Genomic DNA, 13,186 nt, shown 5'->3' with positions numbered 1-13,186 from the left:
TATCTTATTATTGGTGATTGGGACCATTTTTTCATGCAGTTTTAAATACTCTGCAGGGTTTGGTTTTGTTTTTCTTTTTTGAGAGAGAAAGAGACAATGAGATTAAAGAATGAGACCCTGGAAGACTTAGTGTGACACCTTATCTTTATAAAGATAAGACCTTGATCTTTTGCTGAAGAGTGAGAAATAGGGTTTAACACTTGAGAGTATAGGAATAAATGGACTATTCCTTAAATAATCAGGAGCATATATTTACGACCGTCAGTAAGCATAATATGCAATGGAGATAAAATGGAACCTTTCCCAGTAAGATCAGGAGTGAAACAAGGTTGCCCACTATCACCATTACTATTCAATATTGTATTAGAAATGTTAGCCTCGGCAATAAGAGTCGAGAAAGAGATTAAAGGAATAAGAGTAGGTAATGAGGAAATCAAACTGTCACTCTTTGCAGATGATATGATGGTATACTTAGAAAACCCCAGAGATTCTAATAAAAACTTATTCGAAATAATTCACAACTTTAGCAAAGTTGCTGGATACAAACTAAATCCACATAAATCCTCAGCATTTTTATATATCACCAACAAAATGCAACAGCAAGAGATACAAAGAGAAATTCCATTCCAAACAAATGTGGAGAGTATAAAGTATTTGGGAATCCATCTACCAAAGAATAGTCAGGAATTATATGAGAAAAATTACGAAACACTTGTCACAAAAATAAAGTCAGATTTAAATAATTAGAAAGACATTCAGTGCTCTTGGATAGGCCCAGCAAATATAATAAAGATGACAATACTCCCCAAACTAATCTATTTAGTGCTATACCAATCAGACTCCCAAGAAACTATTTTAATGACCTAGAAAAAATAACAACAAAATTCATATGGAAGAATAAAAGGTCGAGAATTTCAAGGGAACTAATGAAAAAAAAGTCAGATGAAGGTGGTCTAGGTGTACCTGATCTAAAGCTATATTATATAGCAGCAGTCACCAAAACCATTTGGTATTGGCTAAGAAATAGACCAGTCAATCAGTGGAACAGATTAGGTACAAAGGACAAAAAAGGGTACATCTATAGCAATCTAGTGTTTGACAAACCCAAAGATACCAACATTTGGGATAAAAATTCATTATTTGAAAAAAACCGTTGGGAAAACTGGAAATTAGTATGGCAGAAATTAGATATGGATCCTCACTTAACACCATATACCAAGATAAGATCAAAATGGGTCCATGATTTAGGCATAAAGAATGAGATAATAAATAGATTAGAGGAACAGAGAATAGTCTACCTCTCAGACCTGTGGAGGAGGAAGGAATTTATGACCAGAGGAGAACTAGAGATCATTATCAATCACAAAATAGATTTTGATTACATCAAACTAAAAAGTTTCTGTACAAACAATACTAATGCAAACAAGATTAGAAGGGAAGTAACAAATTGGGAAAATATTTTTACAGTTAAAGGTTCTGATAAAGGTCTCATTTCCAAAATATATAGAGAACTGACCCTAATTTATAAGAAATCAAACCATTCTCCAATTGATAAATGGTCAAAGGATATGAACAGACAATTCTCAGATGATGAAATTGAAATTATATCCACTCATATGAAAGAGTGTTCCAAGTCACTACTGATCAGAGAAATGCAAATTAAGACAACTCTTAATTACCACTACACACCTGTCAGATTGGCTAAGATGAAAGGAACAAATAATGATGAATGTTGGAGGGGATGTGGGAAAACTGGGACACTAATACATTGTTGGTGGAGCTGTGAAAGAATCCAGCCATTCTGGAGAGCAATTTGGAATTATACCCAAAAAGTTATCAAACTGTGCATACCCTTTGATCCAGCAGTGCTGCTATTGGGCTTATATCCCAAAGAAATACTAAAGAGGGGAAAGGGATCTGTATGTGCCAAAATGTTTGTGGCAGCTCTTTTTGTAGTGGCTAGAAACTGGAAGATGAATGGATGTCCATCAATTGGAGAATGGTTGGGTAAATTATGGTATATGAAGGTTAGGGAATATTATTGCTCTGTAAGAAATGACCAGCAGGACGAATACAGAGAGGTTTGGAGAGACTTACATGAAATGATGCTGCGTGAAATGAACAGAACCAGAAGATCGCTGTACACTTCAACAACAATGCTGTATGAAGATGTATTCTGATGGAAGTGGTTATCTTCAACATAAAGAAGATCCAACTCACTTCCAGCTGATCAATGATGGACAGAAACAACTACTCCCAGAGAAGGAACACTGGGAAGTGAATGTAAATTGTTAGCACTACTGTCTATCTACCCAGGTTACTTATACCTTTGGAATCTAATACTTAACGTGCAACAAGAAAATTGGATTTACACACATATATTGTTATACTGTAACACATGTAAAATGTATGGGATTGCCTGTCATCAAGGGGAGGGAGTAGAGGGAGGGAGGGGAAAATTTAGAAAAGTGAATACAAGGGATAATGTTGTAAAAAAATATTACCCATGCAAATGTACTGTCAAAAAATTATAATTATAAAATTAATTTTTAAAAAGAGAGAAATAGGGTTTAAGATTAGTCAAAACTATGGACCTTTGACCAGTGCCCATTTCTCCTACCACTAACTGATGTGGATAAAACAAAAAGGTCTGAAAGTTGAAAAGGGGAGGTGTCAACCCTACTAGAAATTCAATATTTCTTAAGAGAGATCATTATAGGGAAAGAACTCAGCCCTTGAGAGTTCATCATCATCTTTTCCCTAGTTCATTTTGTGACATGAAGTAAGCCTAAGAAGATTTGTCTCTCTTCTCCTTCCATTGATAATGGTTTGAGATCCAACCCCATAGGAAACCACAGAGGGGAAGGAGTCAGAAAGAGAGTTATAGGGAAAATAATGGGAAAGACTAGAAGTAACAAACATTTCAGGAAGAAGGAAATTCAAAGACCTTGAACATACAAGAAATACAATAGCAACCGAAGGAAATGTGGGTTCCCAAGCTAGTAAACAAGTGTAGGCATTTCTGTGCATACAAAGGGCAAATGAAAGAAAATAATCCCACCCTTGATGAGACTAAAGACCCTGTAGAATTTGAAGAGAACATGAAGCTATAATACACTATTCCTGAGTTGTTTAAAAAGGAAATGAGAATTATAAAAGTAGAATGTATGTTCTGCACAGCAAAACTAATAATCACAAAAAAAAAAAATTGAATCTTCAACCTATGGTCCTTCAATGTAATAGCTGGCTAGATCTTGTGTAATCCTTATTGTGGCTCCAAGAAATTTAAATTGGTTTTATTCCTTGTTATTTCCACCTGGTTCAGTAATGAGGGGTAGGGACCCTGTAGGCTGTAGGCATTTGTAGGAGAGTAGAATCCCTGATTTCAATTCTGGGCAGCTATAGTTTGAGGCCACTGGAAGGATCATAGGAAGCAAATTCATTTGTAGGATAGTATGGCTAGGAGCTGTAGCCATGGTTTAGGAGCGGACAGGAGAGCACAAGATTGGACCCCAAGATAGACTTCAGAAAATAACAGTAAAAAGGACTTGAGGCTTGAGGCATCATTCCCCATAACTTAAAGCTACAATCTGATTACACTAATAGCTGCTAAAAACAAATAAGATTTAAAAAATAATAAAATGAATAAGCAAAGGAGAAAGAATCCAACCATAGATAGTATGGGGATAGAGCAGTCCTAAGTTCATAGTCAAAGATAATGGAGCTAAAAAGTCACTCTTTTTTCAGTGAAATAAATGATCCCAAGCACAAAAAGAGTTCTTGGGAAAATTTTAAAAGGACTTTAAAAATCAAATGAGAGAGATCAAGAAAAATTTAAAAAACAACTGATCTTCAGAATAGAGTAAAAATAATATAATAGTTGGATTCCCTGAAAATTATGATTTAAAAAAGTATCTTGACACAATATTACAAGAAATTATCAAGAAAAATTTCCCCCCAAGTTCTAAAATAAGAAGGCAAAGGAAAAATAGAGAAAAAAAAAAAAACTACTGATCTTAATCTGAAAAAAATCCCTGAAGAAAAATTTACAGAAATGTAATAGCTAAGTTTCAAAGCCCCTAGATTAAACACAAAATATTGGAAATAAAAAGAAAAAATGTAAATATCATGGAGCTACAATAAGGATTACACAAAACCTAGAAGCTATTACACTGAATGACCATAGGTCTTAGAATACTATATTTCATAGAGCAAAAGATTTGGGATTACAAAGGTAATCGGGGCAGCTAGGTGGCGCAATGGATAGAGCACCAGCCTTGAATTCAGGAGGACCCGAGTTCAAATTTGATCTCAGACACTTAACACTTCCTAGCTGTGTGACCCTGGGCAAGTCACTGGGGAGGGGGGGGGGAAGTAATCCAGGAAAGTTAAGTATAATCCTGCATTTAAAAAAAAAAAATAGGACAAAAGATGGACATTTGATAGTTAAAAAAAAAAAAAAAGTTGAAACTTTTTTAGAAAGAAAAAAACTGAAGAGATGATTTGTCTCTGACACCCCAAATAATAGAAAATTAAGAGGAACAAATAAATGCAGCCAGCAAGGAGAGTAATAGCAACAGTATGATGGCAGAAAGACACAAAAGGAAACACTGTTGAAGATAGACATGTGGTAGAGGTAATAGTGAAGAAGAGGACAAGGAATATTATGGACAAAACCTAACAACATTCCACCTACAATCAATGATTTTTATGAGCTTACATTAAAACATGAGAAAATACATTTAGGTGCAGGACAGAGATGGAACAAAGGAAGAAAGAAGAGTGTTGCATTAGTATCAAATCAAAGTCTAACAATGAGGAAAAGGGAACTCTGTAGTCTCAGAAACAAAAGAGCCTACAAAGAGAGTGAGTGAGTAAGAAAGAAGGGGAAAAGGTTAAAAGGAAGGAAGGAAGGAGGACTTATTTGGAGGTGAGGGAGATTCAATTGATGAATACGTCTATGAATGAAGAGAGATGATAAATGGAAATTGATACTTTATACTGGATGAGGCCTGGAGAGATTGATGTTTGAAAAGCCTACTTGTTCTGGGAGGCAGGGAGTTTGAATGGATGAAGGCACTTAGCTCCTGGAGGTGTAGGAGAGCAGGGATATACAAAGATTTCCAAACATATATAGGAAGTGAAGGTCAAGAAAGGCTATAGATTAGTAATGGGCTATATAAGCAGGAAGACTGGAGGAGCTTTTCTATAAGGCAGTATGGTCTCTGACACCTGCAATAATTAGCACAATGGAAAAGAGAACTAATCCCTACCAAGCAGTGACAGAAAGTTGACTAGAGAGGAAAGCCTAAATTGGATACCTTGGAAGCTTTGACTGCATGGAAAATAGAGAAAATAGATTAGATAGAGGCATCATGAATAAGACAATGAGAGTCTAGAATAAAATGGAAAGAGTAAATGGATGATGAAGAGAGTGAGAAAAAATGCTTTTTGGAAAAGGACACAAAAATGAAATTTAAAAACTAAGGACTAGAACTAGCTAAAGTTGAGGAGAGGAAGGGAGAGCATCAAACAAGAAGAATCCATCAGTGATGAAGGGAAGTAGAACTGGTGGGCACAGGGTTACTTTAAAGCAACTGAATAAATATAATACAGCAGAAAACTTCTGTATAGAAAGCATTAATGCATTTAGAAGAAGGGAAGTGATCAAATAGAGAAAAAATATCTTTGCATCATGTTTCTTTGATAAGGATTTGGTATCCAAGATATATAAGCAATTAATATATAATTAATTATATTAGGGAAATCATTCTCTAATAGATAAATAGTCAAAAGATATAAACAAACACTGCTCAAAAGAATTACAAATTATTTACTATCATATGAAAAAATATTCCAAATCACTAATAAGAGAATTGCAAATCAAAAAAACTCTGAGGCTTCACTTCATACCCTGAAAATTAGCAAAGATGACCAAAAAGTGGCAATTAGTGTTGGAGGATCTGTGAAATGGTTTGACCATTTTGGAAAGCAATTTGGAACTATGTCAATAAAATAACTAAAATGTCAGTACCTGTGGAAGCAGAGACTCCATTAATGAGCTTATACCCTAAGGAAGTCATTGATAAGGAAAAAAGTTCCCACATATTTATAATGGCACTTTTTGTGGTAAGAACTAGAAACAAAGTAGATACACATCAGTTTAGAAATAACTAACAAATTATGGTACATGAATATACTACTGTGCATAAGAAATTATATATGTGATGAATACAAAGAATCATGGAAAGATGTACATGAACTAATGCAGAGCAAAATAAATAGAGCCAAGAAGCTAATGTATACAGTAACTACAACAATGTAAAGAGAAAGAATGACAGACCAAAAAGTCAATATAACAAAATTATCAAGATCAAGTGGGGCTTAAATGAAGAAATAGGAAAAAATATCCTCAACTTATCCTTTTGTGGAAGTAGAAGGTACACAAATGTTACACATTGCACATGTTTTCGAACTTTTTCAACATACCAATTAGTTGTGCTTTTTTTCTCTCAAAAAAAAAATTATCAATAGTTTTTTAAATTATCATTTTATTCTATAGATTTGAGTTGCTTTTTAAAAACATATTTTGTTTTTCTTCTAGCTTATCTTTCATTTGTTTGTATTTTCATTCCCAAACAGTTGTTCTCTCCTTTGTTTCTCTGAGAAATGCCTTTGTAGAATTGTTTTCTATTCTGTTAATTGCTTCTACTGGACATCCCATAAATTGATTTCATGATTCATATTTTTTTCTTGAACCATTTGAGAACATCCTACTTTGGTTCTGTGCTTTCTTAGAGATCCACAAATTCCCCTGTCTCATTTCATGTGGATTCATTCACCTATGTGTTATAATATTTATTGAAAGATATTGACTCATTTAGTTGTCCTCAAGACCATCTTTCTTTTTGTTATTCATATCTTCCCTATCGGTTTATCTGCTTTTGCTTAAAAATCAATTAATTAATTTAATTAATGAAATGTTTTTTCTCTTAAGATCTGTTCTAATTTCAGAACTTTTTTATATTCTTATATTGATAATTTTCTGATTTCTTTCCCATTGATGGCACATCCTTTAAGGGTTTGACCTGAAATCTGTTTTCACTAGACTGTCTCTGTCCCCAAGTAACTTTTGAGGATAGAATTGGCTCCTTTTCTTTAAGCCGAGTAAAACCCCACACATGTGTTGGAATCCTACACCAGTTCCCACTGCTCCCTAGGTCTCTAGCTGGCATTGCTACAGCCCAGAATTGTTGCAGCTCAGCATGCTGCTCCCCAGACAGGGTAACCTTCCACTTCCCCTCACCTCCATTCAGAGTAGAGAGAGGGCAGAGTTCAGTTCAAGTGTTTATTGCCAGAGAAGGCTGTGATGAGAACAAGGGCTACAGAAGCACTGAGGGCATTACTAAGGGGATCTCTGACCACACGGTTGTGAGTCTTATTATAGACCTCTTAAAGAATGTGAGGGCTGCTAGAGGAAGGGATGCTGATGTGTTAAGTAGCTTTTTTTTTTCTTAGTTCATCAGAGTTCTTGCTCTCTTAGCCCATTGGGACAGTTGCAATTAGCTTACCCTTTGGCATAATGCTTATATTGGAGAGGTCTGAGAGGTCCTGAAGATCTTGTTAATCACATTACTGGAAGTCATAAGAAAAATGAAAATAAGATGAACCACAATGGTGAGCTTCTCCCCAACCCTAATGGTGATCGGAGTTATTTATCTGGACTCATAAAGTAGCATCCCATCCTTCCCTCAATCAACTGAGGATGGTTTTTATAAAGCTCACCCAGAACAAAGTAAGTACATCGTCCAGTAGCAAAATAAAAACAAAAACAAGATACCTCCTATAGTTCTTTGGAGTATAATAACAAAAAAAGCAAGAAGAGATGGATGATAGAAATGAAGAAATTCTCAGTCTTTAGCCCCAGATCTATAGAATTATATATACCCTAAAGACAACAAAGGGTATCCTAGACTATGAGAAAACAAGTTCTTCAAAATGCTTAATTTTAAATTCTATTCAATTTGCTTATACATCGTATAAAAGCACTAAAAGGCTCTATAGAAATCTCCCATCTTCTACAACTATCCCAAGCTATAGTTTCTATAGTTTCCTTATTAAATTACTTTTACAAAAAAAAAAAAAAAAGGAATGGAGAAGGATGAGGAAAAGGAAAAGACTTTTCTGTTTTCATTCCCACAGTTCTATTCCTTTTTACCTGTGTTTACTTGTACTTTGCTATCAAATTTCACTCCCTAAAACTGCCAAACATAACAGTATAGGCGAAAGAGCACTAAATTCTTTTACAGAATTCCTAGAATTACTGGTCCCAGTAATAGTTCTAATAACTAGATTATCTTAGGCAAAACTTTTACCCTGATTAGAAGCTTCCTGGGCTATAAAAACTAAAGGATTACAATTAATTTAAATTACTTTTCAAAGCCAATATTTTAGAATCCTCATGAAATCATTTCCAAAACAAAAATCTCCTTCCCCTCACTAGGAATGGATCATGTTATTCCATACTTTCCCCAACCTACACCCCACCCCATTCCAAAAAAAATCCCACTGACTCAAGGAACCCAAGCCCGAGATCTAACGAAAATTAAAAAGCAAGAACCTGAAACGACAGAATTCTAAGAATTCAGACAGCAGGGCTAAGAGAAATAAGTTGGGAGAAAGAATCACTATCACCAACTATTTCCTAAATGACAAATATTTACCAAGTAGTCATTGATTACCTGGTCCTGTATCAACACTTTGTAGGATTCATGGAGTTTGGGTGAGACGTCCCAGATCTCACAGAACTACAAAAAGGAATCTCATATTGGAGATATTTCTCAGCAGGGTCTGAGGAATTAAAATGCTGCAATGTATTTGTTGCAGAAAAACACTGCAATGCCTAAAGTATGTTTCTGAATGGAAGAAGTTAAGCAAGAAAAAGTGAAATTGTTTAAGAAGGGTTGGAGCAATCTAAGAGGCAAACAGTGCTGGCAAATGCACACTTTGGGAACTAAGCTAAGACCAGTGGTCTCAAAATTCCTTTAAATAATAGATTGTACTTCCACTTGTCCCTTCCCTGTTATTTCACTTCTCACTCCACCACAAACCCAATAATACATCAATATGAAAACATTGGGTTTTTGCCAGAGGGAAGGGAACACCTTATAGTATATGAGTTAAAATACCTTTGCTATAAAGCTTTGAAATAAAATATACTGGGGTGACCTTACCTTCTTATTCTTTTTTTTTCTTTTTCCTCACTCCAAATTTATCTTCACCTCATTTGGCTAAGGAAAGGGTCCTTTCAACTGCAAATTCTTAGTGTCTAATCAATCAATATTTCTTAAGCACTTAACTAAGTCCAAGATACTGGTCTAAGCTCTAGGGTACAAAAAAAAAGCAAATATAGCCCCTGTCCTCCAAAAATTGAGGATGATCATGCTCTATACTGGTGTTTATTTTTATGTATGGGTGTGGCTTCTGGGACTGGCAAACCAAGGTAAAACTGTGATTATAGATCAGAAGAAAGTTAAGAATCTGGAAAGCAATAAGTGAAGGCAAAAGGGGAACCATATCATTTCCTTAGGATGCAAAAAACCATCAGCGGTATTCACTGTTGTTAATTCTATTGGTGTTTACATCATTTGGGGTGGGGTTAAAAAAACAAAATAAGGTTTAATGCCTAGATAGACTGAGTACCGAAAAGTAAGCATCATTGGACAAGAAGCCAATGTCAAACAATCCCTAGGTGAGACCCATTAGCTTCCTAAAGGATGGTGAGGGACAGTGTGAGCATAGACCTATAACCAAAAATACTAGAACAATAGGAGCCAGTCCTGGCAGAGCCTGGAGGCGACAGCAGCATCAGCATCATGAGGACATTTTGAAGAAGCTGAAATACGGATTGTACAATGAATAAATAAGCAATTTTTGCAGTCCCAGGCCAACAATGCCTACAGGGTAATAATGTTTTTTTCTACATTTCAAGCAAGTAATATTGATTAAAACTAAAAACTACTGCAGCTACACACACAACCTTTGTATATATTAAAGCATCTGGAATTATATGTAAACAGAAGCATCATCTTAAGATTTCTACAGCTAAAGAAACCCTGACAGAATCTAAGTCAACATGTAAGAGGTCCTGTTCAATCACTGTCTGTGGAAAAGTATGTGAGGTCCCAAATAATTGTTTATTGTAAGAGACAGGATCAGCCTCTAGTAAAGTCTGAAGATTTTACCAAAAAAAGACGACATTGATGGTCAATTTCCTTTCTGTTCCTCCAAAAAGATCCTCCATCTCCTTACATCATGCATTTTCTCTGACTGCCTACCAGGCCTCCTGTCTCTGATTTCCTTCAAGACTCAGCTAAAATCTAACCTACAGAAAGCCCTTTCCCACTCTCTCTTAATGCTAAAGCTTTTTCTTTCAAAAATTATCTCCAAATTATAGTATTAGATTCCAGAGGCCAAGAATTTATTTAGGAATGCTTTGGCCTTTCTTTATATCCCCCAAGACTTAGCACAATGCCTGACACATAATAAAGCTCTTTATAAATGTTTTTTGACTTGGCTTGCCTGAATAAACAGTTAGAAGCATTGAGATATATATTGGGGATCATAAAAATTAAAGTTTCTACTATAGATTACATCTTATATACTAACATGCTGCTAGAAGTCATTGGAGCCTTCTTTGATGCTAACATTAGAGGGACATTTTTAGGCTGAACCTTTTAAGAGATGGTATCCAAGCCAACAGATGTGTTGATATTAAAATATCTAATATTGAAAGAGACAACTATCATCAGTGTTTTTCCTCTTTAATGATATTGTGTGACATTGTCATATTATTCATCAGTAGACTGTTCTTGGTCTCAAATGCGTTTAGCTCAAATGTTATTTTGGGAAGATTTGATAACAAATTATAAGGTAGAAACCTTCTAATTCATGTAGAAGTGAGAAACTTTTTGTCTCCTCTCCATTATCAGGCCAGGGAGAGGACATACCAATGTCTTCTTACTTCTGCAATCCACCTTAGACTAGTTCAAGGTAAGGTTATTGTTGTGTTTGATTTTTATAGGCCACTTAAATATATTCTAGAAGTATGTGTTCATTCCAGCATTAATAGCATCATTTTTAATTCTTTCAATCTAGAAGTTTTCCTTAATTCTATCAGTGATTCAAAAATCCAGTCCATCTATATGATTTATCAAATTACAAAAAGGTGGACTGACAAACCAAAAAAACAAAACAGGAAGGGTGGAAACATGGACTGTTTTCTAATCTTATTCAACAAGTATTTATTATATTATTATATAGAACTAAGGATACAAAGGGAAAAAAAATGAAAGAATTCCTGTCCCCGAGTAGCTCAATTTCTTAAAAATGGGGCAAATCACAAGACACAACTTACTTCTTTATGGAAATTTATTTGGACAACTCAAGAGTTTGGTGCCATGAATACTATTTTTAAGGGAATTATGGAAATAGAAAAATCATTTTTTTATTTTTCTGTTAAGTACAGAAATGCAATTGCAAAGATTACTGTTCCTTGATATATGACAATTTTTTCTACTTATTTGCTTATAAAATTTTATTACTGTATTTCTATAATTAAGAAAAATAGTTTTGTGAGATGAATCTGGGATGAGCTCTTGTTGGCATCCAAGGACTCTAGTGATAAAGTGGTCTGTCCCAATAATACTGAGAAACTTTATTATGCAATTTCTTCACATTTTTTTTGAAAGAATAGCCAGCAAACCCCATGGTCCTAATCTCCCAAGCATGGCATAAGTTACACAATGCTGAGTAAGGTTAAAGTTTAACTACATACAATTCTAGTTAGAACTGGCTGCTGGAACTCTCCAATAAGTTTGCTGATACAACATAGCTAGAATTTTACTTTCCTCCTCCGAGTTGACTTTCCTGGTTAATTTTTAGAAATCCTACATTAGTTGCTGTTCCATGTTCCCTGACCCTTTCACCCTACCAGCAAATGTGAGTGACAATCATCACAGCAGGCACTTTGTCTGAAAACCCTACATAAATCCAGGTCCCCAAGGAACTCTACCATTAGCCAGAGCCCATTCCTCCTCTTTGTCTGGACCACTATCCACATTTTCTGACATTTCAGAAAACTTACCTGCCTATATTCTATATAAACATATATAGATATATAGATATATAGATATCTTGAGAAGGCATTGACCACCCAAATCTGTCTTGATCCTCTAAAGTACAGCCCTTATTTTTCTAGGATATCAATTTTTTTTAATCTTTACTTTTGTTTTTTACAGATGACTATTTGAGTTCCAAGTTATTTTCATCTGATATTACAGATGGATAATATGTGATACAGATGTAAATGTGGAACCATGTAATTCATACTTCCATGGTATCAGTTGCTTCTCTGGAGGTGGATAACATTTTCCTTAATAAATCCTTCAGGGTTGATTTGAATGTTCATATTACTCAGAATAGCTTAGTCATTCACAGTTACTCCCTAAATAATATTGCTGTTACAATATACAGCATTCTAGTGATTTCACTGCATTATATCATGCGAGTCTATGTTTTTTGGATTTTTTTTTTTTTTTTTTTGCTGAGGCAATTAGGGCTAAGTGACTTGCCCAAGGTCACACAGCTAGGTCACATTTGAACTAAGAACCTCCTGACTTCAGGGCTAGTGCTTTAACCACTGGGCCACCTAGCTGCCCCAAGTTTTTGTCTTTTTCTAAAATAAACCTGCTCGTTATTTCTTATAAAATAATAGTATTTTATCACAATTATATGCCATAACTTAGCTATTAGTTGACTTTTTCATAATTTTCTTTCATGGCTTATTTTTTCCAATTTTTCCTCTACCTCTCTTATTTGACTTATAAAGTCCTTTTTAAACTCAAGTCTTTTTGGGCTTGTGACCATTTTATATTTTGTGTTGAAGTTTTACAAGTAGCTGTTTTGATTTTATTGTCTTCTGAGTATGAATCCTGATGGCTACCACAATAATTATCTCTGGTCAGGTTCTTCCTCTTTTGAGGTTGTTTTTGTTTTTTTGTTTTTGTTTTTGTTTTTTTTAAGCAGCATGTTTTTTCTTGTTTCTTAACTTTGTAAGAGTCAAGCTCTGCTCCTAAGGATTAGAGGCAATGTCTCAGGCTTTGGGTTTTTTGTGCTCTTCTCTTGA

This window comes from Sminthopsis crassicaudata, chromosome 1 (genome assembly GCF_048593235.1).
Source record: "Sminthopsis crassicaudata isolate SCR6 chromosome 1, ASM4859323v1, whole genome shotgun sequence".
Classification (NCBI taxonomy): Eukaryota; Metazoa; Chordata; class Mammalia; order Dasyuromorphia; family Dasyuridae; genus Sminthopsis; species Sminthopsis crassicaudata.
This window is presented reverse-complemented; position numbering follows the sequence as displayed.